This window comes from Lepidothrix coronata, unplaced genomic scaffold (assembly GCF_001604755.1).
Source record: "Lepidothrix coronata isolate B3197 unplaced genomic scaffold, Lepidothrix_coronata-1.0 Scaffold41, whole genome shotgun sequence".
Classification (NCBI taxonomy): Eukaryota; Metazoa; Chordata; class Aves; order Passeriformes; family Pipridae; genus Lepidothrix; species Lepidothrix coronata.
This window is the reverse complement of record NW_016690221.1, coordinates 1938433-1966072: the sequence shown is the minus strand read 5'-3', so window position 1 is coordinate 1966072 and position 27640 is coordinate 1938433. Positions and strand designations below refer to the sequence as shown.

The following is a 27640-nucleotide window of genomic DNA, read 5'->3' as shown; positions in this document are numbered from 1 at the left end:
ACTTGGTAAGTTGAAATCAGACTTTTCCTCCTTTTGTCCCAACACCTCCATCAGGACCTGCCCTAGGGCAGTAGGGAAATAGCAGTGTTCTAAAGTCCTCTCTATTTCCACTATGGGCTTGGGGGGAATGAAAAAAACAAGATATTCTCCTGTATTGTAAATACTGCAGCAGGACTGACCTCTCTTGGGCTCCCCATTGCCACCCAGTCTCCCTGCTGGTCCCTAAGCATGGGTGGAATGGGCTGCATTGGATGTGGTTTCTCTGCAGTAGTGGCTGAGGTAGCGGTGTCTTAGTGGGAACATTGAGAGTGATGGGAACAGGCAGTGAGCAGTCCTCAGAGCTGGCAGCAGGCAGTGAGAACTGCCTGCCAGTTCCTGCTTTGGGGTTGCCAACCCTCTCCCAGGGTGGAGAGCCCTAATTTCATCATCTCTAGTGGGTTCCTGAGCGATGGGGCAGGAGGTGGCACTGAGCGAGGAGAAGTGACTTGCAAATCTTCTTGTCAGGCTGTTTTCTGGACAGCACAAGTCTGGAATAACTTCCCTTGCCAGGCTGCCAGATTTATATACAGGAGATGAGGTAGGAGATAATACAGCAAGTCTTGTGCCAGGTACTCAAGAATTTCTAAGTACATTGCAAACAGGGCAGTGTAGCTCTTTCCATTTCACACACAGAAAGGCCCTTGAAAACGGTGAAGTTTCCTGCCAAATCACCCCAGGGACAATAATCTCTGGTTTATATTTACAAAACTTTGGGACAATGGCTCCCTGTGCTTTGCTGGCAAAATTGTAGAAAGTATTCATCTTTTCTAAGAGAAAAGAGCCTGATCTAACAGACATTACACTCTGGACTAGTCAAACCTCAAAACATGCCATTATTCCATAGCAAAAGCTGGCTAGCTCTGACCAAGATGGGGTCTTCAGCAAGCAAGGTGGCCAGAGTTTGGGGAGAGCATCTGCAGGTAGAAAGACAGATACCAAAGATTGTGGTGAGTTGCATTACCTTGCTCATCGAGTTGTAAGGTGTCCTTCATGCGCTGCTGAGTAGAGCAGTGGTTGCCATCTAGTCCACCTTCATCATCAGTTGTGAGGGGTCAAGGAGCCCTGTTGGAGGGACAAGTGCCTGGGTGGAAACTGCCCTGGCAAAGTCCGTGGCTTACTTTGTAGTTTGATGTGATGCTGACATTCCCTTCACCAGCAGTGTCAGACCAATGTTTCAGGGCATCCAAAGACTCCACATCCTGCCAGCCAGCAGGATCCAGGTTGGGATCAAGCTGCTTGGGCAGAGCTTGTAACGATGATAGAGCCAAACTCTTCCCAATAGCAGCAGACAGCCTCACAGGGGTGCAGTGGACACACAAGCATCTTGGGAGGTTCAGGCTGGGCATTTGGAAGGAGATGTGCACTAAGAGTGTGGCACAACTCCAGAACATATGGCCAGAGAGGCTGTGAGATCTCCATTACTGGAGGTCTCCAGGACTCAGCCACATTGGTTGGTCCAACGTTGAAGATAGACTTGGAGATAACTCAGAGGGGAGCTCCCTCCTGCATCTAAAGGACAGTGGACTGTCACCTGTCCTTCTCCTCAATGACATGCCTGGAAGAGACTTGCCACCCCAAACTGTTGTGTACTTGTGTGTTTAGAGAAGAGCCAGACTTGAAATGTCACCTCATTACAGCTGATAAGTGAGATTTGTTACAGAAAAGAAGGGCTATCAGTCTTCTGCTTCCTGAGGGGACCAGCTCTTCAGCTGGAATGACCGGGGGATTGTAATGGAGTTAACTGAGATTTCCACCAGAGAGCTAAGAAGTTGGCATTTAGCTGAAGAGGAGAAAACATTTAGTTTTCCTTGGGGAGAAAATCCCTCAAAACCCAAGAAAACAGCATTTTCTCAAAGCAGAAGGAGGGAGCTCCTGCCGCGTTGGCTTCCTGCCTGAATGGAGGCTGCATGCCTGGGACAGTGCGTGTGGTCAGTCGAGTCTACAGCAGATGGATTAGCCCTTTCCTTTTGTGGAGGGTGATCTGGATAATTTGGGAAGGAGATATTTGTGTGCGTGTGATGAAGGGGTGACTTTGTATGTATGGGCCATGTAACATCAGTTCCCTATTTGCAGAGAATGTGTCTCAATCCAGGCATTTTTGGGGCTGATGTGCAAAGCAGTGGTGACTGGTCTATGGTGGCATCCCCAGAGAAAGAGCAATGGGTGCATCTCAATAAATACATCCTGAGAGTCCCACTAACTCCTCTGTCAGAAACAACATTGCTGTTAGCTCCCCGCAGGGAGAGGGACACACATGTTTTGGTTAGTTGGCTGCATCCCATTCTGTAAGTGTGGAGACACCAGGCATCTCTAGCCCAGCAAACCCCAGTTAGTTCTGGAAGCAGCACACGCAGGATTGAACTTGCTCTCCAAGGCAACAGTGGGGAAACCAGGCTTGAAAAGAATTTGTTTCTTGGGGCAGTGCAGAGTGCACAGCCCTGAGCCCAGTTCTGGTGCTCCCAGAGCCCCACAGCCTCCCTGAGAGGAGCAGAGGCTCCAGCTGGCCCCAAGAGGGTGTTCTTTGCTGTGAGCTGGTTCAAGAGACTCAAGCTGGCAGCGCTGGGGTGTGATAACTCCACCTCAGTGCTGTAGATGCCAGCAAGCTCCATCAACTAAAATCCCAACCAGGTCCCCAAACAGCTGTTAAAACCATCTCCAGCAAGCTCCATCCACCTTTAGATGCAGACCCAAAGTCCCCACTTGCATCCCCAGCTTTACCAGCTTGCCCCTAGATGGGTCATTAGTAACTTGGCTGCATGTGCCTTGTGGCCAAAAAGCTTTTTTCAAGCATGTTTTGCTGCTTGTTGTCCAGTTGTCCAAGGTTACTCTGGGTCTGCCCATGAAAGTGGATGGAGTTCCATGGAGCCAGGACTGGCATGTAGCCATCAGTCTTCTCCTTTTCTCACCCAGGTGTGAAATGCTATCACCCTGGCTGCAGTGGGAAACTGATGGAGCAGAGGGGATGCTTAGTTACAGAGAAATCCTTTACTGGGGGCAGCTTCAGGTGCAGGTGAGATTCCAGCAAATAACTGAACTTCTTTGTTAAACAGCATCACCCAAGGGGGGCTGTTTTGATGCAGATGCTCCCTCCCTGCTGCAGTGGTGCCCACCTGAGCCCCAACCCCAGTCCTGGCCCAGCAGCTGCTCTGCCCTCCAGCTCCTCACTGCAGGGGCTTTGCTTCATTAACTTTCTGATAAGTTGAGTTCAGTGCTGAGTCTTAAGAAATTGGCAATGAAGCCAAGCCTGCATACAAGGGTAAAAATAGCCCTAATAATTTAGGCAATTAGTTAATTAGCTTCATTTACTTGAAAGCACAGAGTGGCGTGGGAAGATTTTTCTGCTGGTTTTGTTATGGTTTTCCCATTCACTTTGTTTGCTTTTCCCTTGCCATTTTCTCTGCTCCCTGACATAGATATGGGGAACCACAGCATTCTAAAGTGGTGTAGTCAGGGAAGAGAATGCCAGCCAGGACAGCAAGCTGCACAGAGCCAGGGAAGTGCTGCAGGGAAGCAGGACTGGTTCTGGTATCCAGGCTCAGTGTGTCATCATGTCATATTGGGAAGCAGATTGCTTCATTGCAATATGGTTTGGTGGGCATGGGGGTCTTTTCCAACATTAAAGATTCTATGATTCTTTCAGTGCTGTCCTTTCCTCATCCCACCTCTGACCCTTCCCTGCAGGTAAAGGCTGTGGCACACTCAGGATGTCTCACAGCTGTTTGGCAAATACCTCACTGTTCATAGCATTGCTTGTTTGTTCCCAGATAGACCAATTCCTATCTAGTCCTTAGACTAGAACTGTCTGACATGTGAAACGAGGCAAGATAAAACAGGCATTTACTGGGGGGAACTGGGATGCTGGAGTAGCACAAGGCAGAAGGCAGGGGCACTAGGTTTGGTCCTTAACTGCTGGTGAAACAGCATCCTGTTGTTTGCCTCTACCTGCCAGCCCCATGGTTACTGCATCCCTTGGTCCTCACTGCTCCCACCCAGCCCCTGTGGAGCACTTGTGGTTTCCAGTCTGAGCTGCTCAAAGCCTTTGTCTTTGCCTCTTGTGTGGCTGCATAAACTCACCTGATCTGGGAGAGCTGGTGGTCAGGTCCCTTCCATCCTCCTCTAATTCACACGAGTCCCATTCATTACTGACCTGAGGAGCTGAATGAATTCTGTCTTTCTGAATTATTTCTGAAGACATTAGATCTTCTCAAATTGTTCATCTTCCCCAGAAATGACAGCTTGCAGGCACCTGGGAATAAATGGTGCCTTGGAACAATTTCATTGTTTCTATTCCAGGCAACAGGAATTCCTCAGATCTTGACATCAGTCCCCAAACCCTGGCGTGTTAGCATAACCTCCAGACAGCTGAGTTTCTTGACCCAGAAAAAGGATGGGATTTATTATGAACCCTGGGAGACCAGTGTCCTTGTAGCTCATGTACCCTAATGGTGTGCAGCATATTGTGTGCTCCTCTGCCTGGAATTTTCTTGTCGAAACAGCTCTCTGTCAGCAAATGCCACTTCCCCGAAACAGGCTTATGTGTGTGAAATCAAATCAATGTTGATTAATTTTCAGTTTGGAAAGGAGAAGGGAAAAAAAAACCACATTAAAAATGTCAAGATGCCTTCTCCTTTCATTCTTGCGAGAAGGGCTTCAATTCTTTATCTCTTAATGACCTTTTGTTTAAAGCCTTTGTGTTTTATAAGAACTATTCAAAAAACGATGAAGCAAAATGAAGTGTTACATTTCTTTTGAAGTGAAATTTGTCCATTTGCTTGAACTTTTTCTTGGTAATTATTATTTAAAGGGAGGCAGGAGTCACACTTCTTCTCTCTCTGATTTTTTGCCTTTTTGTCCTAAACCCATGCATACTTCCCAAGACCCATGCATACTTCCCAAGACTGACACGTGCCAGCCTCTCTCCCTATGCGGGGACAGCCCTGACTCGTGCCTTGACCCAGCTCACATTGTCAAACCTCCCTCGGGGTGCTGATGCCGGAGCCGAGAGTCAGGGTCAACCCTTTTAGCCCTGCTCGGGGCTGGCACTGCTCTCCGCAGCGTCGGTGACCTGCAGGCGCGTCCCCGCTCGGCTCCCGGCGCTGCTACACGTGTTTTTGTCAGCTCGGGCTCCTTTGCTTCACCGAGTTGGGATGAGGGCATCCCAGAGCTGCGGCTCGGGCCGACATGCAGGCACACACTCGGTCATGCCATCAAAGCACGGCTGCATCCCGCTGCCCTCGGATGCTCAGCCATCCCGGGCAGCTCTCAGCTCTGACTCCCTCTCCCTGGCAGCCCATCTCCTCTGTACCTGCTGCTCCCTTCACGGAGACGTTGTCTCATGCTGAGCACAGCATTCCCCAGCAAGTCCAGCTAATCAAAAGGCTTTGAAAGAAAATTACCTTAGTTGCTCATTACATTTTTTTTAATGAGCGTCTCTCATTTGACTGGCTAAATGAGACCAGTTTCTGGCACAAAGGCTTTCAGCACTTAAAAGGGGCTTACAAAAAAGATGGGGACATTTTAGCAGGGCCTATTGTGATAGGACAGAGAGTGACGGTTTTAAACTAAAAGAGGGTTGATTCAGACTAGATATAAGGAAGAAATGAGGGTGTTAAAACACTGGCACCATCCCTGGAAGTGTTCAAGGCCAGGCTGGATGGGGCTTTGAGCAACCTTGTGAAAGATCTCCCTGCCCATAGCAGGGGAATTGGACTACGTGACCTTTAAAGGTCCCTTCCAATCCAAACTATTCTATGATTCTGTAATTCTATGATTTTTATTTCATTTTATTTTATTTTAGCCAAGGGTGATGTATCAGCACATGGGTAGGACACTGAGCTTTCTCACCTGGCCCAAAAGTCCTGCCTTTGTTAAGAGACGCAGGGCACCAGGATTCCATGGTGGAGGAGGTATTCATGGAGAGAAGGCATTTGCACTCGTGCAAACTGAGTGTAAATCATCATGGACTATAGCACAGCCCTGTTGTGTGGCACACACAGTGTGCCTTGTGCAGCTCCAGCTGCAGGCTGGAAAGGCAGGAGAGGAACACAAGGCATTTGGGGCAGGTGAAGGTGACACCAAGGCACAGTCAGTCGGGGTAAAACTTTTATTGCTGTGGCAACTTATTTATAGAGCTGGTCCACATTGATTCACCCATATTAAGGGTTTTTGTTTAGGCTTTTCTTCATCCTGGGAAAAAGTTTTTTGACCTACATAAAAAGGTTTGAATAAAGCTTTCGCATCCTTCAAAATCACTCATAAAACTTTTAAAAAAATTTTGTTTTCAAGTTATTTGAAACTAGTATAAAAAAATTCACTCTGGTTTTGTTAGTTTTCCTTTCCTTATTTCCTTTTTTTTAAACTCTAAGTAAAAAGCAGAGTAGTGGGAGAGAAAGGAGAAAGGAGTCATTAAAGAAAACTGAACATTTCTACTTGAAAGAACTAGAGTTGAACTGGAAAATGTTCTTTCAACTTAAAGGAAGAAAAATCAGGAAAAAGTTTTGTCTGAAGGGTAAATATAAACGTTTCCAGTGAAAATGTTCTGAAGGGAGAATGGTTATTTTGGAGCATTTCTCTTCCCCAGCCCCATGGGATGCCCTTAGTTGTGCACTTAAAAATCTGAGCTGCACAGATCAGAGCCAGCAAACGCCTGGGTTCCTCCTTGGGACTGTGAGTTTCCTGCTGTTGCTTGGGGGAACAAACTCTCTGGATGGGGGTGCAGAGTTAGCAAGGGTTTGCTCCCAGTTTTAACCTCTGGAGCAGGGATTTCACCCATGGACAGGGTGTGATCACTCTCTCTCACAGTTAATGAAGCCTCCTGTCTTAACTGACAGTGTGAGGGTCGGTTTCAAAGTCATGGAACCTTTTATTTAATCTGCATCTCTTCCTGTTGCAGAGAGCCCAGCACTCCATGTATGCATCACTTTTCTTTCTCCTGGCACCACATCCCTCTCTGCCTTCCGACACATATGTCTCTCGCTGGAATTTTTTTCTCCCAGCCTCCAGCACTGAAACAGCCGAGCAGCATTTGTGTGTCTCCAACAAGTAGCCACTGAGCCTGAGAAATGCATTAGCTGCCTGACCTGGTTCCAGCCAGGTGTGAAAAGATGCAGTGGCTCTGGCTCCATTCCACCTTTTCTGACCATGTGAGGAGAGGCAGAAGGCTTCTCCTCTCTCCACCAGTTTGCATCATTCAAGTCTACTTAAAAAAAAAAAAAAGGATAGAAGTGGTGAGTGGATAGACAGAGCCAATCATGAGGAAAGCTGGGCACATTAAAAGGCATTTACTGGGCTTTCTGTACTAGAAATGAAAGAAAAACCCTTCAGTTAGCCGTCTGCCCGAGGAGCTGAGCAGGAAGGGATGAAAGCTGAGATGCTTTTGCAGAAGCAAAGGGAAATCGCCAGCCACGAGACGGTCTGTGGGCTCTGAGTCAGGAGGCAGTGTCAGAGGGGTGTTCAGAGTGTGGTGCTGCAAAGTGAGGAACCCTCTGTCCAGCTTTTCTGCCTTTCTCCGATTTCTTCTGCAGCTCTCCTTCTTGGGGATGTTTCTGCAATCCTAAGTTCATGCTCAGAGCATGGGACCTTCACCTCGTCGAGTGTTGATACTCATGTCTGGAGCAATCAGCTTGTCTGTGTGCTCGGAGGGGGGTGGTGTGTGATGTGGCTGTGATTACAGCTTCTGGTTCTCATCCTGCACAGCCAAGGGCCTCTTGCCCCATGCCTCTGTACCCTGTATATCAGTACACCCTGGCAATGCTTTGGGTCACTTGTCACCATTTTGTAAAGCAAACAAGTCACCTGGGAAGGGAAGCAGCAGCTGTTCTGCTTCCTGAGGCTTCAAGCATCCTCTCCTTGCACACACACGCACACAGAGGCTGCCTTTACCTAACAAACAATTATTTAACAAAGTATGCAAATAGTATAATTACTGTTATTTGTTTAGCTGTTATAAGTGTTTGAAATGTAAATGTCAACTTTGGGATTTTTGCAGGGTATGTGTGTGTTGTTGGCTTTCTCTCTCTTGCGTGTGTTCTCTCTGGATTGCAATTTGATGAATTTTTCCTTGTCCTAGAAAAAAAAGCTAATGTGATTTCTCTGCGATTACAGCAGAAGATGCCGAAGTGGGGATTACTCACAGTAACTCCTCTTACTTAGCAGATCTGAGTGGGAGGCAGGATTCATTACACCGAGCAGAGAAACAAAGAGGAAATGTCTTTCAGCTGACTGCTTGTGTCTGCCGAGGCAGCATCCTCACCAGTGCCAGGGCTTCCCTCCCTGGAAGGCAGAGGGTCAGGCAGGGCAGTGCCGGCGATGTCAGGATCTTGGCAGCAGGCTCACAGGAACCTGTTCCTGGCCTACCACAGCTCCTCCACGCACAGGAGGAGTGATGAGGAAGAACTCTGGTATTCTAAGAGGTGTTTTTTCCTCTGCAGGAGACTGGAGAAATAGAAATTATATCACAACCACCCTGGCATGGATTTACCCCACCCGCATGCTCAGAGTAGAGCCCTGGTACTCAGTACAGTGATGTTTTCCAAGGGTATGTCCCATTGTTACCCATCCTGGATGGCATTTGGCATAAATGGAACTCTGAGGAGATGGTTGTCAGTAGGTCACAGCCTGTAGTTCAGGCAAGCAATCCAAGATTTGTTTCCATTGCCTGGGAGTCAGTCCGTACTCTTGGTACTAAGTGGCTTTTGCACTCCAGTCTCAGCAGCTGGTCCATGCTGGAAAGGCTGTTATGGACAGGGCAGGGCCTCTGGAACTGCAACACCTCTGCCGATATTTCACAACATTCCGTACCTGCTGGGCAGAACTCAACTGTGATTGGGCTTTAGAGCTTCCTCAGATGCACAGCTCCAAGATGAATCCAGTTGGATTCATCAGCTGGCGGCAAGCCTGGCACCAGCTTTCCATTCAGATGGCTCAAAAGCCAGCCTAGGAGCTGGAGTGAAAGTGGAAAGGCTGCATCACTGCTATATCCCACTCTCCATCCCCTCCGTGGCCCCTGTCCACGCAGCATGCTGGATGAGGAGCTCGTGGTTTTCAGGTGAGTCCCAGGGAGAGGGTTAAGAGGTTTTCACCTTCAGTGTGAACCAGAGGAACTGCAAAGAGTGAGACAGTAAACACAGCTACCAGCTTGGCTCCTGAAGGAGCAAGGGGAGCTTCATGCCCAGCTCAGCACCGAGGATGAGCCCAGAACCAGGGCACTCACTGCTTGTGGCAGAAAATCAGGATCCAAGTCTACTGGGATCAGTGGCTATGGCTGAGGATGGCTCGGGGCATAAGCCTAGACAGGGTGGTGGTGGAGCACAAGCTGGGCCCTGTGGCATGGCTGCAGCACAGTGAGAAGATGCTGAGCCAGGCTTTCCTGATGCTTGAGGTTTCCCCCTGCTTTCTGGCAGGGCAGGAGTTGCTGGCACGGGAGTGCCACTTTGGCGTGCTGGCTGAATGCTGGGAGTTGGTGCTTGGCTCTGTTCATCTCCTAAATGGGGCTGTCCATGCTCTCTGGACCAGCTTTTTAGTGCCCTGCAGTCTGTGCTGGTACCTACAGGCATCAGCGATGCCTCTGGTCCCTGGACACACACACCAGACAGTTGGGCTGTGGGGTGGAACCAACAAAGCCACTTGTTTCTTAATTGCAAAGACAGGAATCCAGTGACCTTTGGCAGATTTCATAGCCCAGCAGGCTCGTGTAATTGAAGCTGGTGATGATTTGTCAGGCTCTAAGCTTTCCCTATCTATTTCATTCCTCGCTCCCTCAGTCTCTCCTGTTCCTTCTTTCTCTTTCCTTCTTTGTGATCTCATTATCTCCATGCCTCTCTGTTTTGCTCTCTTCAACCGTAGCACTTCCCGGCATGGGGAGGTACCTCAGGATCTATTTGTCTTGGAGGGATTTAGTTTTTACCTGTCACAGTATTTTCTCCACTTCACATCCATTATCCAAGAAAACCTCTTTCTACCCGTGACCAGGAGACCTGCACCTGCCAGAAAAATCCAGCCCATTCCAAGAGTAATCATAAATAATGCATTGCTGTGGTCAGTACCCCCAAGCAGCCATGAGCTCCAAATCCCAACTTTCCACCCCTATCAGGTGAAGGTTGAAGTGACATTATCACTTTTATTTAAATTCCCTCATAGGTGGCAGGTTCAATGCTATTAACATATTTCAATTCAAGCCATTCTTATTTTAATTAGCCTTAAGTAATTAGTTCTAATTCATTGCCATTTTTTGCTCTGCATATTTTGGGTTATTTACTTCCCTTGCTAAGTAACAATTTGATGTAATTATGTGCTACTCATTCTTTCTATTTACATATGCTCACTCACTCAGATTTCCTAGCTGAAATTTCAACAGATCCTTTGAATTCCCTCTCGAATTGTTTTCTGAGTTGTCAGCGGTGTGGAAATTGTGGGGTGGAAAGAGAATTGATCCTCTTCTCTGGACATCCCTGGTGCCAAAGGCAGTGACAGTGCATGTGAGCACCTGGGCTGGCAACGGGCTGCTCTTGGCAGGGAAGGTCCATTGCCAGGCTTTGTTCCTGGGAGTCTGGATTCCCATATGAAAGGAGTTTGGGGACTGTATCCAACTCTCTCTGTCTTCCTCTTGGGCTGTTTAGCCCAGATGCCAAAGGGACCAGTCACTGTTGCCGCTTCCTTTCATTTTCTTTGTGCAGCAAAGATGCTTTGGCTTTCCAGAATGGAAATGCCCTGGCTTTCCAGAAGTGCAGTGCCTCTGTTGCTCAAAATCTCTACACCCTTTAAAATGCAGTATTTTTTTAGACATTCTGGGTACTGTAAGCAAATTTGTCACACTTATATTTTTCAGTTTTTTCTCTGGAATGTACTTTTATCTCAGCAGTCATTTTCATAATTCCACTGAAGGACCATATTCTTGTCTTCTTTCCTCAAGGACTGCACTTTTCTTAGCACCTTCTCCGTAGCAGAGATTCTCAGCGGGTTGTGGTTCATCCGTCAGAGGCTGTTTGCTGATCAGCTACTCTGAATCCATCTCTTTCACTCCCTCAAAACTTGATTCTGAGAGGTCTTAACATGACTTCCTGCAGATCCTGCAAAAACTTGGATTTCATGCTCACATGGAGCGTGTTTATACCTGTGTGTATATGCCTCACAACTTTTAAGTGCATTATCCAACTTCAGCCGAATTTGATAGAGGGTAGCAATCTCAAAAATAGCAAGTTCCCTCAAGGTTTGAGCAGACAGGCAGAGGTAGAAGAGAGATGCCCTACTTCTACGGAGGAAAAAGCTGCCATGTTGTGCTGAGCCTTTATTTGATGCCAGTGAATCCATTTGGGAGAGAGCACACATCTCAGCACCCCACCCACAGGAAGGACTTCAATCAGCACATGCACCTTCTTGGTGCCCAAGTCGATCAGGCTCAAGGAAAGCAGGATTTCACAGTTCTGGTGCTCATGGAACTACTTGTTTTTTTCAAGTAGCTATTTCACTGAAATCTTATCAGCCCTTTGAATCCATGTCCCATTAGCAAATCCTACTTGCTTCATGAATATGCACGTTTACAATCTGTAGCATTGGCTTAACTGCTCCCATTGAAGTTGATAATGAAACTCCTGCAGACTTCAAAGAGAATAGTCAGGCAACTGCTGAGTGCTTTGGAAAATCCCACCCCTTGTTGTTATTTTATTCTTAATACATCCACTCAGGAGCCGTGGGATGGGACTAAATACTCAAGAATGAGTAAAGAGGAGAAAAAAAAAAAAAGATCAAAGAGCCAAAAACTAAAATCCAGATTCTGAGGTAAATATTTGAGGACCTGTCCTATTTGAGACTCACTGTGAGAACAGTTCTCCTTTTGTGTGAGGAAGGGTCACAAATGGCTGCCTTGAGGCATGAGAGTCACTACACACCTCACACTGGCCTCCATCCATGATCTCCTCATGGAGGCCATCCATGGAAGTTTAGATCTGAACGATGGGACCTTCAAACTGTGTCAAGGCTACACATGATCATGAGTTGGAGTAGAATTGATTCTTTAAATTCTGTCCCTACACTTGAGTTTTCAATGTCAAGGAGGGTCTAGAGAGGGACTGATCCCCTCTGCCATCACCAGGACATTGCAGAGACCCAAAGCATCCCACGGGTTATCAACTAGCAGACTACCAGTCTTTTCAATTCCATCTGAAATGATCCATTTCTCCACTCCCCTCTTGCTGTGAGTTGTGCAGGAGAAAGGTGTTGCAGAGTTCTACAGCCTTTCAGCTTTTTTTCCAGACGAACTGTGTTCTTAGGTCTCCCTTTTCCCCACAACTTGGTACAGTAGCATCCAAACTGCCATGGGGAGGTGAAGGTTCCCCACTACCACCCAATTTAGTGGAGTACTGTGTATCCAACTGACGTCAAGGAGGCATAAACAAGCTTAGAATTGTAACACACGGGTGATTTCCACTGGGCAGAACTCCCTTGACGTAAACACACATTCACCTGTTTTGCTGAATCAGGGCACGTTCTTCTACAGGCACTTCGTGTTTCAGTGTCGGCTATTTTGGTATTTTCTTCTCCTAAGATTATTTCCACTGGAAAGAACACAGTATTTTTCATTCCAGCAGTATTTTTGGTAACAGTTACTATTTCCTGACAATATGTCTGTATTTTAGGACAAAACCAAATTACATGTTGGAAGCTCCTTTTCTCACTGCAGTTTCTCCAGCACTACTCATGAGCCAGTAACATCAAGACCATAATCTGGAAGAGGCACAATAGGCGCTATATTAAGTTTTATACAGACTTGCCATCAAATTACATGCAATAACTACTTGATCATGTTGTATCAATCTGTTTTTGCCCGTCCATTTGAAAAGCAATTGCTTTTATCTTGATGGCTTATTTTTTTTTAATTCAGACCTTGCAAGGATTTTACCAAGAGTTTTTGTCTGATGACAGCAGAATTATCCTGTTCATCTGGTTTATTACAATATGATTTTGTTAGTGCATAGTTGCATGAAAAGGGGTATTTGTGAAAAGGACCCTTTTGTTGTTACTCATTTTAATTGTTTTTCTGATTTTTGTCTTTTATTATCTGTTCCTTGAAGTTTATAAAAATCTTGATAGCAGTTAGAACTTGATGTTGTAAAACAGTCATGTTGGAAACAGTGACAAATATTTTTTTTCTTTTGCTCTCCTACCTGCCACCATGCTCTAGAAAACTGTAAATTTACCATCAAACTTCTGCGGAGTTAGAACCTCTCTTTTAAGGCCAGTAACAAGAGATAAGATTCTACTCCCTGGCTGCACCATATAATCAATATTATCATACTGATCCTTAGTATTTTGTGTAATCTTCAAGGCTGTTTTCCTAATATAAGTGCTTTAGGAGAAAATGGAAGGATCATAATTGTGGAAGATTGTATTTTGTTGCCTCTTTTGCCCATTCCCTGATATCAAAAGGGTTAATTTCCCCATGCTCTATATCTTGTACAAACTTTTTATCAGTGCAATTAACTCAGCTTGGTGAGCACAGAACAGGACATTATCTAACAGATTTTTCTTGATGATCAATTCCTTTAGCTTGGTCATGGAAAGACCTAAAGGGGTTGAAAGAGTCTCCAGTCTGGATTAGATACAAGTTATTCCTAAATTACATCCCAAATATTTGTTGTTCTGGTCAGTACTTGAAGCTTAATATTTTATTTTTAGCTTTTCTCTAAAAACAGTTGTGAAGAACCATACTTGACTCAATAGGTTTTATTATTTAAAAAAACCCGTATAGTTATGGTTGCACTATTTTTCCAAGTGCCAAAGAAGTCTTGGATAGTTGCAGAAGTAATTCAAAGAACGAGCAGAAATGATGAAGGAAGAAGTTCACACGAATGATGCCTGGTTGGAACCTGCGTGCTTTGTTCCAGATTGCAGTTTCGTTCTGAAACTTATATAAAAGCGCCTTATGGGATGAAACTTTCAGGTGTATTAAACCCATCCCATAATGTTTATTTTTGTGTATGGACAGGAGATTACAGCTTCTGTATTAAACTTCCAGAGTCATCATCAAAAGCGATCGTTACTTTTTTGAATACTTTGTAGTCTGGTATCTGTCCTACACGAGTTAATTCATGTAAATCTAAAGAAGTTGTTGCAGGCAGGATGGCATCAGAAATATGGAAATAGAGCATCTGGGTAGAAAGGGTAGGTTTTTGCAACGTTCCCGTTGAAATTATTTTTTCCTGCCAAGTGAACAGATGCAGTGAAAACAGACAGTCTTATCGGCAGCCTTTCTTTCGGGGAGATTAAATGAGTGAATGATCTATCAAAACATTATTTCATTTGATTAAACAGAAGATATTTATAGCATTGCTAAATATAAACCAAACTGAGGTGGGGGGGGAAAGAAAGTTCACAAAGAATGGGCACTCTACACAGTCAGGTGCTTTTCCTGTACCCAAAAGTATTTTTAAATTCCTGTTTCTTCACCGAGGCTGAGTGAGTGCAGTTCACTGCACACGAGGGTGTTTAGCAGACTACAGTCCTGATGCTCATATTTTGGTTTGATGCTATGAGCTGCAGTATGTTTGCTTATAGATTTCCCTTTTTTTTTCACGTTACAATAACAACAACATACCTAAGGGTTTCAAGAGTCTGCCTTTTTCTTATGTTACAGTACAAATTCTGGAATAAATACCTGGAAAGCCTGAAAATTTAGCAGTGAGATAATAGAATAATTTGTATCTTGCAGGAAAATACAAGATTTTGACACTTGGTTGCATTCTGAATAGAATATTAAGCTATTATTAAAATATATTTCGGGTTAATTTTAATGTCATTTAAATATGAATGTTTAAAGGTTTTGTTATGAGATAAAAATAGAAATGAAAAATTATCCCAAAGTCTTGCAAATGAAATGTTTGATTTTTCAAAACATTTCTAATTCTTTTAAAATGTGATTTTGCCATAATTAATGTCATGAGAAATTTCAGCTTTGTCGAAATGCAACTTTCTGCTGGGGAAGTGAACTAACACCTGACCAGGACTGCCTGGCTGCAGAGCTAGCTGGTCACATTTGGTTCCTTTTCCGGGAATTAAATGTTTTTAGGCTTTTAACCATTGGTATGATACTGTAATGTTGGACTTTTTGTTTTCTGTCTTTTTTCCCAGCTGAGCTACATCTTCTTATTTTGCGTTTGTTCTGAAAAATTTCCATATTTTTGTACTTATATATAAACTCCCTTGTAATAAGGCAAGGCAAACCCTTTTATCTTACTGCCCCTTTCATGGAAGTCTCATTTGGCCATTTTTATTTGTGATTTTGTCTTTTCCCTTGATTATGAGTTGAGATTTCTGTTAGACTCTTTAGTATTCTGTCTTGCTTTTGGGTTACTCTGTTCATCTTTGGAGCCTGTTGTCTCTGTAGTTCTTTATCAAGGGAGGCATGTTTTTTATATCTGTATTTTCTTTACATTGTTAGCAATTCCAAGAATTTTCCTGATATAAGAATTTTTGCTCCTTCATATAAGATATAAGATCATGAGTAATCCCGAATCATTTAATTCTAAAATATCTTTTCTAAGATGGTCAAGCTGACATTTGTGTTCTCCGTCAACACAGTATTTGAGTCTAATACTGTATTTTCCCTTCTCTCCAGTGAACAATCTGAACCAAAGGATATCGTCATCTGAATGTTTTTGCTCAGATATTTAAATGCTAGTAGGGAAGATGACTATTGACTTTTCACTTAAATGATGTAGTCTTCTGCAAAAATCAATTTTCCTTATATATTCACCAGCTGTATTTAAGAACTAGCATTTGGCTAGCGCTTTTCAGGATTTAAAATAGAAAAATCTCCCATGCAGTGGCTTTCCTTGAGAGATATCCAACACTTTACAGTCACATTGGTCTGTTTTTAGGTAGAGGAAAATTAAGGCACAGCTGTAGAAACTTTTCCCAGGTAGCTCCAGTGGCTGAAGCAGGCAGGAAAAGAGAAACCAAGTCAAAAAGGAGAAAACTAAGGGTGCTGTACCTGTCCTGCTGGACTGTCTTATCATTAAGTAAATCTGTTCAGTTCACAGGAGTCTAATTTCTGCCACCAGGCCGTAAGGAGCCTGTGTGTTCCATGTTCCCTGACAGACAGACAGATGCACCCTTTGCATGTCTACGTTACTTTTGGTGTATCAGTGCGAACGGAAGGTCTTGCTCAACCTTGTCTTGAACACAATCCCAAAAGCATCATGAACAGCCTCTTAAATACGTATGATCCATCTTGATTTTCCGGATGAGTCAGGAAAAAACACTGGGAATTTTTTTCTGACAGGTGTAAGCCAATTGGTATGGAGAACCAAAGTCTCTAAGGCATTTCCCTGACCCCTAAGGAGCCCCCTGGCTTCCAGCCATTGGCTTTCTGTCGTCAGCTGCATTCTGTTTCTGGCAGTAGTACGCCCCAGGAAAGAGCACAAATCTTTCTCCCTGTGAATTAAAGCTCACAATTCTGTGTAGTTAAAAATCCTTCATTTTTATCTTTGGCCTCATGAATTTTATTCCCAGTCTTCCTGCACATTTGTTGGTTTTGGAGAAGGGTCCTGACATGCTTTTCGTAATTTAGCTGCCCTGCTCAGAACCAGTTGCAAACATTTCTTTTAGAAAATATTTATGGGTGGTAGGCTGGCCTTTCTCTGGTGACTTCTTCCATTTATTCTCCTATTTGAATTTCTCATGCTGATCTTTGAAATTGCGATGTCTGGTTGTTCTGTAGAGTTTCTGGGTTCCCAGTCCTGGGTTTTGCACAGATAACCTGTCCCATGGCATATTGCAGGAGTCAAGTCTGGAGAGGTTTGGGCATGATGTCTATAAGAAGTGGCTTAGATGGCTCTAAGACCTAAGACCTTAGATAGTACTAAGTTCTTAGTCTTCTGAGAGGACTGAAACTGGTTTCCACTGAAGTCATGGAAGTAGTAATCTCATTTATTTCTGATAGACTCATAGCAAGAAGCCTCCTAGAAGACAGTAGGATTATTTTTGCAGAGTGGGTTATTAGCATTGACCCTGGACTGTGGCAAAACTGAGACATAAAACTTTTTGCCTACAAAACAGCTCTTAAGGTTGTAACCAAACCCTTAAAATTGCAAGACATGGCTGCTCAAAACTGGGTGTGGGTACAAGAATACAGCTGATATCTCAGAACTAAATTGTTGATTTGTAGAAGTTTGGAACTGCTAATCTCAGGAAAACCCAGGCTCAGTAAAAGGCTTGACCTTTTAGAGGCTGCACTCAGCTGAGAGACCAGTCCTTGCTTTCCTCCCAGAACCGCAAAATTACAACTTTCAGGTCACACTCTGGAAGCGATTGGGTGTAATGTGTACCTTTTGCGTGACATAAACGAGCTAGATGAAATGATCAGGCACCAGCGTGGCCTCAGGTCTTAGTTAAATACTGAGATCACCACAGTGTGTGCTTATGATGATTTCTCCTCCTCCGTCTCCTGTTTGCTGAGGAAACTGCTTTTCTTGTGTCTGTTCACTGTAGGTGTTGGCCAAGTGCTCCCGACCTACCATCACTGTGACACTGTATTGCCACAACTTGGGTTGCTTTCACCAGTCAAGCACTGCCTGTTTTAGCATTAGGAAGGTGAGGTGTTTAGGCTAAGTTCATCTAGACTCCTCCATAGTTGGTGGAGAAAGTTGAACACCTCCAGAATGTAATTCATCCCATCCAAAAATAGACGTCTAAGACAGGAAGAATGAATCACTCTCTGGGGGTTGGTGCACATCTCTCTGTTCACTAATGATAAAAGAAGTCTAGACAATTACCTTAACCTAGACACCCAGCTGTAAGCCACCTTCAGCTGCGTGAGATCTAGCTGTGCTTTCTGGTCCCTAAAGACAGATTTCAACCCCCCTGTTCAAATGTGAAGTAGCTTTCTGATTTCACAGCGGCTTTCAAGCTGAAGTCACCGACAATCAGAATCTCAGTGAGCCACATATGGCAGTTTTACCATAACTGAATAGCTTTTTAATGAAAGGGTTTTTACCCTCAGTCCCATCTGGGAGTTATCCATGAGAAGCTGATGATGGTTTGAGAAATATTTCTTTCTATTACTTGCTGAATCATTGCCACCATTAAGTGTTGCTGCATAATTTCCTCATGAGGAGTCTGTTGCATGTAGATAATACTCAAAATGTGGTCCCCACTGATTACTTTGAACACACCACACACGATGTCTGCCATGAGCAGGAGCACAGCTCTTCAGCTGGTAGTTGCAAACGCTCGCATTTGGGAGTTCATTTCTCATGGTCTGAAATTCATCTCTCATCCTCACTGTTGCTTTTCCATGAGCTCGATTGTTAAAGCTTTTGGGGAAAGGCAGACAGGGAAAGGCAATGGATGACTGCAGAAGGCAACAGAGTAGCAAGACCATAAGGAGCATCCATGAAGCCTCGGAGGAGACCACAGTGGAGGCAGCTGAGAGCAGAGAAAGCCTCCAGCACTGGACAACCAAAGGGCTCCCATATCCACTGCTGCAGTTCCTCATTGCCCACCTTGTCCCTTGGAGATGACCATTGCAGGAGCAAAGCTGGCTGAGCAGTCCAGGGTGCTTGGATGTTGGCTGCTCCCCTTTCCAGCCCATGTCTTTGAGCAAAGCCACCTCCAGCTGGTGCTCCCATGAAGAGACCAGACAGTGAGCAGAGGCAAGCACAGCCCAGCTCCAGCCCCAGGCCTTGTCCTGCTCCCAGGGGGTGATACCTGTTCCTGTTTGACTGCAGAGCAGACAGGTGAGGATGATGATGTCTCCAATGGGACAAGTGGTTCACCAGCAGAGGTGAGCAGATGTGTTGCTCCATGGGCAGGGTGAACTGGTGGAGAGGAGACTTCATGGTGCCAATTTATGTGTCTAAAGCTTCTAGCCTCAGGCATGTTAGAAGGTTTGCACACTATGCACCTTCGGCATCTCTGCAGAGAAGAACATCTCGGCTCACCTTGAAATACATGAAGATTTAACTCCTTTGACTTTTGCTTAGAGGTTATATTTTTCCCTTGCTGTTTTAAAAAATTCAATTCAATGTGGAAGCACAGTCTTGGAGGAAAATACTGAAACTTATTGACCAATATGGTTAATGGAAAACATTCCCTTTTCCAAGATGTCTTTTGTCTCTCTCTTAAGGGAGATGGCAGTAAGTTTGAATGAATCATGAAATGATTGGGGGTTTTTTGCATGTCTACGTGAATTTTCTAGTTTCCAGGAAAAATAATTTGCCCAGTGATGCTACAGGTGTCTCCTTGGCTCCCCTGCCAAGACATCTGCCCATTGCTGCCTGCAGGAGCCCTCAGTGGAGTCCAGGCTGAGGCAATGGATGTGTTTCTCTCTAGGACTTCCCTGCTTCATCCCTCGATGTGTCAGCGCTGAACACAGCCTGCCGAGATTCAAGCAGATATTCAAGGAAAGGTTCAGGTTCTCACCGAGCTCAAACTATTGTACAAGAAATACCCTGAAGCAAAAACAGATCCGTGAGACACCATCACACCGAGTCACTTCCCCCACCCCGGCAGGCACCATGCAGTACCAGACAAACTCCTCCAGATAGGATCCAGGCAGAGATGTTTGCTTAACACAGCAGCTCTTTGAAAAGGCAAATAAATGGACACTGAAGCTACACAGACGTGTCACTGTGCAGCGATTTCCGTTTAGCATTTACGTTTAGTGCCAGGAAACCCTGACTCATGAATATGAAATCAGAAGGAAAGGAAGAAAGCAGTTGTTCATTATTAGAGCTTCGAATTGGGCATGTGGTGGAAATTAGCACTGAAAACATGGAGGTTAAAAAGAGAGGGGCTGGCTGTGGTGGTCCAGGAGGCTCGAAGAGCCTGGCTCTTCAACCAGGGGATGTGCTTTTGTGGAGCACTCTCTGCTCTCAGGCTTTGCCCACGGGGTGTTGCTGATAGAGGGGAACCCTGAACCTCAGGGTTACCCATGATGAGGCTCTTGCTCATATAGAGGTGGGGGAAAGCTGGTCCTGAATATTCTTGGACATCCTCTAAGTTTATGCTGGGGCAACGGTGAGCAAAGGCGGGGAAGAAGAGCCACTTAATAATTATCAGAAATAAGAGAAATAACCAAGAGCAACTTCCAGGAGAAAGGATTAACCTGATGGAAATCCTGAGGTCCCAAAAAGAAAGCTCACATTAATTGAGGTTCAGTGGGGTAAAAATGAAGGAACCCACAGCCTTGATCCTTCTGAAAGTGCCTGTCTCTGTCCCATACCTGCACCCTAGAGCTGAGAAAACCTCTGTGAGCCTGGGGCGAGTCTGGATCCCTTCAACACAGGCTATCTTTCTTCCAGCCATGAAGGTGGGACACCATCCTTCTTTCTGCCCCTATTTCACCTTGAAAAAGCTGAGCTTGTTCTGCCCTGAGCCCTCAGTGCCAGGCCCCCAGGAGGGATGTGAGTCAGAATCACAGCATTATGGAATACCCATAGTTGGAAGGGATCCACAAGGATCATCGAGTCCAGCTCCTGGCCCTATACAGGACAACCAACCTCAAAAATCAATGCACCTGAGGGCATTGTGCAAACTTTTTTTGAACTCTGGTAGGCTTGGAGCCATGACCACTTCCCTAGGGAGCCTGTTCCAGTGCCTGAACACCCGCCGGGTGAAGAACCTTTTCCTGAAATCTCTGAGAAGAGTGATGCTATCGCAGCAAATATTTTTGATGGTACCAGGAAGGAAGAAGCAAATAAAGATATTGCTGCAGGGCAGCAAGGGCTTGATTTCCAAAGCAGCTCCTTGCATCGAACCCTGGGAGCAGCTCAAGGCAGCAAGGAAGTGTGTCATCCCCACTGGTGTCTTCATCTGAAGCCGCCCAGCTGTGCTGTATAAGTACCCCTCTGTTTCCTTGCATTTTGGTAATTCCAGTGCCCTTAAAATATTACAAGAGCTAATCTATCAGCGTGGGGCACAGCAGCTCACGGTAAGAGCAGAACACTCAGCAGATCCCCCCACCCTGGAGGGTATGAGGTGCCAGGCAGGCTGGGCAGGAGGTTGGATGATGGGTTGGGTGGGCAAATGCACATGAGACCGGACAGATCTACCAAGTGTCCCTGTGCCACCTCTGCCCTCGGTGACAACACCGGATCATGGCTGTTTTGCAGACCCAGGCTTTGCCCTGAGGTTGGGCCATGGGAAGCTGCTGGCAGGGCTCTGCTCCACCCCGAGCAGCTATGACAGCTTCAGAGAGTCGTTAGCAAGCAAGGCGCGCTTGACGTGAATAATTAAAACACCTGCTGTGCTTTTTAATAGTTCAGAGCCAGCCTTGGAGCTGCATGTGTGAGCAATGGCTGCTGTCTTTGGAGGAGGCCGGAGGAAAGAGGAGGGCCGATATCCAGTGGAAAATTAAGGGCTTGATACTGCTTCTGGCAGGAGGAGGGATGATGCTGGCAGCTTCCACAGGAATGCAGGCAGTCCCTACTCCTGAGTGAGACTGGAGGCTGACACAGCTCTCCTTGCTGATGAACAGGCATCTTGGCACAAAACTCTCCTAAGTTTCCTCTCTGCCAAAGGTTTGTGCAGCAGTGGAGCTCAGCACCCATCCTTCCAGCTGCCCCAGGGCTCTCATGCTGGTTCAGATCTCCAAACCTGTGGGATGAGGACACGGAGCAGGGGGATGGGGACAGCAACACAGCCTTGGGGACAGTAAGTCACTCCACCAGCACTGGCAGCATGGGGACCCTCTCCTGAGCACACAGAGGTGGGATATGGGGAGGATGCGCTGCCTTTTCCAAAGATGGCATTTCCCCAAGATATCAGTTTGGCACCGAAATCAAAACAGTTTCTGCATGAACAATTAACAAAGAGTTTCCTGCAGTCTCTCAGCAGCCGGACTCCCTCCTTTCCTGTGGTGCTGTTGCTACTCCCAGCTGCCTCTGAGTTTTTAACAGAATAGCACTGAAGGCCCCTGTCCTCCACCACGGAGGAGCTTCATGGAGCAGGGGAAGATATGAAACACTGTGTTGGTGTCAGTGCCGCTGGAGCGTGGACCTGGGAAGCTGTAAATCATCTCTTCTTGTGAAAAATTGAGTTTCTAGGCAGGAGATGGAGGGAAAAATGACATTCCCCATGAGTTAGTTTCAGATTGAATTAAACAATTGGTTGACCATAGCTATATTTTTTTCTATATATATTTTTCCATGGAGAGCCTGGACAATTCTAATTTGGGGTCACTGTGATCTTTTTTCCTCTTTTTTTTTTTTTTTTTTAGTTCAGCCAATGATCCAAAAAATCAGTTATTTTCACAGCTTTGCCATGAATACCTCCAGGGCAGGTGAAAGCAAAGTTTTTAGTATAGACAGGGAAAAAAAAGGCTGTTTGGGGACTTGCACGGTGAGGGGGGAGGGAGACCTGTGTGCTGGTAGCTTTGCAACAGTGTGTGAGCAGCATCCTGATGGTTGGTCCATTCCCTGGTCCCATGTGGGGAGTAGGAGCTGCTGCCTGCCCCCCTTGCCCATGGCTCTTTGCCCAGGAAAAGCGAGGGCTCCTGAGCTGAAGATCAACAAATTAGTCTTCTTCTCCCCCATTGCAGAACGCTATCCATCTAAAGATTTCCTTTAATTTAGAGCCGTGTAGAGTTTGAAAAGCCCTTCAAGTTCGCTTGGGCTGATGAATTGGTAATTGAGTGTACCTGGATGTCGGTGCCGGCTCTGCCTCTCTCTGCATTTGTATCAGTCCGTGTTTGTTTTCTCGAGCTGTAAATCACTGAGAGCTTGGAGAGGCTTTTATCAAATCCTGCTAGGAGCCAGTCACTTTCCCTTTCACAAACACATTGCTAATGCCACGTGGAACCCACTGGCTTTGCTGCTCATTTAAAAACAATGAGGATGTTATTAAATGGGAAAAAAAAAAAATCCTTAGCAACGGGAGAGAAGGAGGAGGAACAGAATTGCTCCTGTCTCTCCGGTTTTTGCTCCTTTGGTCTAATATCTGTCCCATTGATCTCCTAATATGCTCTGCTTTGAAAGCCTGATTTATTGTCCCTCACTCTCTTATCTCCCTGCGCGTCTCAGTGTGATAGAGCACACATTGTTCTCGGCTTCATTAGCCACCAGCAGGTCAGCTGCCACCCTTGGTCCAGCCCCACGAGCTGCTTCCCCCTCCTGGACTGCACATCTGTGCCCCTTTCTCCACAGCCTCTGGCCTGCTCTGGCCAGCACTGGGCATGGAGAGTTAAGCAGGTTGTTTGAAGGAGTCAGGCTCTTCCTCTCAAGGTCTCCAGGTTCTCCAGTGTGTCCTTGGTGTCCACCTCTCCAGTGGCCTCTGAAGATACCTGGCCTTCTCTATCAGCTGTAGAGGACCACGTTGTCCATATCCATGGCTGACACTCAGTCCAGTCAATGTGCTCCAGTGCTGACAAACATGACAAAGGGAATTTCAGACAGTAGAGGTAACACTCCTGATTTGCATTTCTTGGGGCCATTTCACTCCCTCATCCAATGGAGGAGCTGGAACAGCACCCCATGACAGGTATAACCCATCCACCCAGCCTACATTTGAATATAGATTTTCAGTGAACTGTTATAGTGCTATTTGCTCAGCAGAAAAAAATGGCAAGTTAAATTCACTGACAAAGAAATGTGAGAACTTTGCAATGTGCATGTGAACATTTTGTGAGCATAAAATGAGGTGAAGTTTGCCAAACCGATTATTCATTATGAATTGTTCATTCAGCTCTAATTGCTTGGGTCTAGCTGTTGTTAGAAGGACTGTGTGATGCCTTTGTAGTACGCAGCTAAGGTCAGAAAAGTGTTGGTAGAAATTACTTCATGTTAAGTCAAGCTTTTCTTTGGGTGTAATGGTGCTGTTCCTGCTTAGCTTAGAAAGAGCAGTAAATGATGCTGCCTGGCTTCTTCTTGGCCCTATGCAGCCCAGGTAGCTAATGGAGGGTGAGTGGTGCCTTATTGGCTCCCACTTTCTCTGTAGAAGGAATAATTAAATTCACCTCCAGAATCCCCATCTTCTCATATGTGACACCATGCAACTTCCCTGCATCTTAGCTAAATGGATTAGAGATTATGCATGCCAGGATCACTGATGAGAAAGCACAAGCTAGAAAGTAACTGTTTGGCTTTCAGATTCCAGCTGGTATTTGCAAGACTTAGGTTTAGGAAAATCATTGCTTTTTTTGCTCCTAACCTGACAAACTTTGCCTGGAAACCCAGAGGAACAAGCACCAGGGAGCCCCACCGTCTGTCTTCCAGCAGCAATTTCTGAAATGGAACAACACTTTAAAGTCTTGCCAGTTCAGCCTTTCACTTTACAGAATATGTGCCCATCTCTCAAATACCAGGTTATTTTTCCTTACCCCCATAATATTCCCATCCAACATTCACTCTCCTGGAAATCACCAATCCAACATTCACCTACCTGCATTCAAATACCTGTCACTGTTCTTGTGCTATTGCCCTTCTCCTTCCAATTTAGAGATTATATTTCATAACTGACCTCCAACTACCTATTGCCTCCCCGTGACACTTCTCACCCTTGTCTACCTGATTGATTAGTCTATTATGCTCTCCACTCTTCTGATGACTTACAGATTGCCCTGTATCTGTCACAGGCTTCCTTTTGTTCTCTAATATTCTTGGAGTTTTGGAACACCCTCCAGCTGCCATTCTCCCTCTCCATTCCTTGGCCTCTATCTACCTCTCTTACAAATATCTGCTTTGGAAAAAGGAGAAGAAATCTTTTGTGAAATAAAGCTCTACCCGCTGTGAGTTCACACATATGCTGGTAAAAACCACTTTTAAGACACTGTCATTCTCAATGGGGCTCTTTATTTTCTTTGCACCATTTGGAGGTAATAAAATGTCACTAGACCAGGCTGTGATCAGTGACATGGCTTAGAAGGCAGCTTTCCCCAGAAAATTTCCTCGCCTGCATAAGTCAATGACACAGCAACAGAGAGGGAGTGATGTTGTGTTTAAAGATGCGTTTGGGTAGGAGGGTTTTGCCTCTGCTGGGGGAGAGGTCTGGGACGTGTCCCAGATCCATCCATCTCCCTGCGCTTGTCAGAGGTTGTCCAGCTCTCTGATATTGTTCCAGGCTTGTCCCAGCTCTGTCCATCACTCTGACATTTAATTAACTGCCCTGTTCTCCTGGATCTTGCACTGGATTTGTGTTGTCTCCCTGAAATACCTCTTAGGTCATGTCTGAATATTACTAACAGGAGGAGTAACAAAATGGTTGTCACTAATATTGCTATTATTGTTATTATGTTGATGGTAATAAAACAAGACATTGAATACCACGAAGATGAGCACTGTTACGCTCACTGTCACTCCTTCTTGCTATACTGGTTTTCTCACATCACAGGTGAGCAGGAACTGACAGCAGTGGGAAGCATAGAGAGCCCTGACCAGCCAGGCATCCAAAAGTAATAGAAAAACAAGGAGGGGGTTGGAAGTGACAACTGAGAGCAATAAAATCACACTTAAGATTTAAAAAGACGTTTATGAGACCAATCCTGCAGTGTAAGGATGATTATTAAGCTAATTAAAACCTGTCCATGCTGGGTGGCTGATGCTGGTGGTGGTAGTGGCTCCTCACTCCTCCAGGAGCTCAGTATTGATGTCTTGTACCATCTGCCCTGTGCATGCCCAGAGCTATCCATCTTCCTTGCATCTTTTTCCATCACTGTCTGGCATTTGTCCCATTCTTTTTACTTCAGTCCCAGATCCCCTTCCAGTGAATTTCTTTTCCCTTTTCATTACTCTGTTGAGCAGCTGATCTCATTTGGACCTCCTTTTGGTCCTCCTCCCTTTCACCTTTGGTCCCCGTGTCTCTGTGTTCAATCCACAACTTGAGCAGCCATCCTTGGGATGGCTTCATGTTAATCAAGCCATCAATAAATGAATCAATCAATCAATTAATCTTTTATGTCCCCTGGTGAAACTCCCTCTTATATTTTCTCTTTTTTCCTTGCAGTTCAAATACTGGGCTTGGTGACTGCCTTGTGGGATCCCAAATGCTGTGTCCAGTGTGGCTCCCAGCCCCTGCAGACAACAACTAGGAGACCTTCATGACTGTAGCCAGGACCAGCAGTGACACACAGGCTCAAAGGTAAGAAGTGACCTTGTCAGTGGTGTCTCTGAAGTGAGAGAAGTAGCTGGTGTGAGACAGCTGGCCATGGGAAAGAGCCAGCAGGGATGGAGCAAGTCTTTCTGGGGAGGTTTCCAGTACCAGGAAATCCTCCCCAGGAGGGGATGGCAAAGAGGAGCCTCATGGCATTCATTTCCAGTAGGGAAGAGACAGTGATCCAGGGTTGTGTTTCTCACATTGCTGTTCTTGGGGTGATTCCTGGTGGGACTTTGAGTGGTGTCCAAGTGTTGACCTTCCCGGGGAAACCCTGAGTGGCTGAGCTGCAGCTACTGCACTCCTGAAAGTGTGGTAGCAGTGAAAGTCATCATGGTTGTATTTTCAAGTTATTTTTTTAAGACTGGATTCACATTCTTCTTTTGAGATTTAAGGAATATGGAAAAAGCACATTTTTTTCCCTGCAGATGAGAAGTGCAGTGTGTGCCTCCATCCCAACTTCTACAAAATTCTGCTTTACAAAGCAGAAAAAGAAGATCAGGTTTGTGTTGGTTTTGTAACTCAGTTTTCTAAGACCAGATTTTGCCCCATGTTTCCTTGAAATGACTAGCTGTGCTGGGCACTTAGAAATTTTCTCTCTCTTTCTCATCTCCACCTTGACATTATGAAAAGGGTTTTCATCAATCCATTCAAAGAAGGAGATAACTTTTGTATGAGAGTGCACAGTCGACAGGGTTGAGTTTTTTTGGATAGTATATAATTTTTTTTACACTGTTATTATTTAAAACATGCTTTTTAAGAGGACAAAAGGGAATAGCTTAATGGAAACAAATTTCTGTAGCAAAATGTGCAGCTGGATAAAAAAAGATTATTTCTGTTATTGCTTGGGTAGACAGGTGAATTTGGAATTTGAGTACAAAAGGTGTTAAAAAGTCTGCTTAAACTTCCTTTCAGTGTTCTGTTGCGATTGAAAAGAGTAATTTTTGGAGAAAAACTTTTTCTCTGAGCCTCTATTTCCAGCATTGTAAAATCTATAAGAGCGGCCCTTTGCCACAGCCATTATCATGTTTTCACCTTTTCTTCTTCCACCTCATTTGTCCTTTTTTGAGAAAAATGTAGTGCTGGTGAAAGGCAGGTAGGTCCATAGGTTGGAAGTGGTCTGGAAGGGACGGAGAGCAGGTGCTGGGGCATCCCTGAAAGCCAGACCAGACCATGAGGATGCAGTCCCTGATGGGAGGGAAGGAAAGATGGACAGCCTGGCCTGGGGATAGTCAATTTGAAAGCATCTACAAGTCTACAGCTCTTGAGACCACCTTTCCAAAATGACTTTTAACCAATTAGGAACCTAAACATCAATGAAGATAAGCAGAGCTTAAGTAGTCAGGTTCCTCAGGGCAGACAGAAATATCTCAGCAATGCAGACAGATAGACAGTTTGCCTGTCCTGATGGATCCAGACCCAGAGCCAGGCAATGAATTACAAATATAAGTGCCAAAACAGCAGGCTTGGGACACAAAGGATAAAAGACAGTTGTGTTATTTGAGCTGATAAGCTCTGTGTC

At 45.3% G+C, this 27640-nt stretch overlaps 1 protein-coding gene across 4 annotated transcripts in view; it reads left to right on the top strand.

Annotated features, from left to right (window-relative positions):
• Positions 1–27640, top strand: part of ELFN1 (extracellular leucine rich repeat and fibronectin type III domain containing 1) — a 102766-nt gene that overhangs the window by 30154 nt on the left and 44972 nt on the right. For all 4 annotated transcript variants that reach the window (XM_017813654.1, XM_017813652.1, XM_017813655.1 and 1 more), the window contains exon 3: positions 25972–26106. The gene's annotated coding sequence lies outside the window, so the exon portion shown is untranslated. The remainder of the gene's footprint in view (positions 1–25971; positions 26107–27640) is intronic.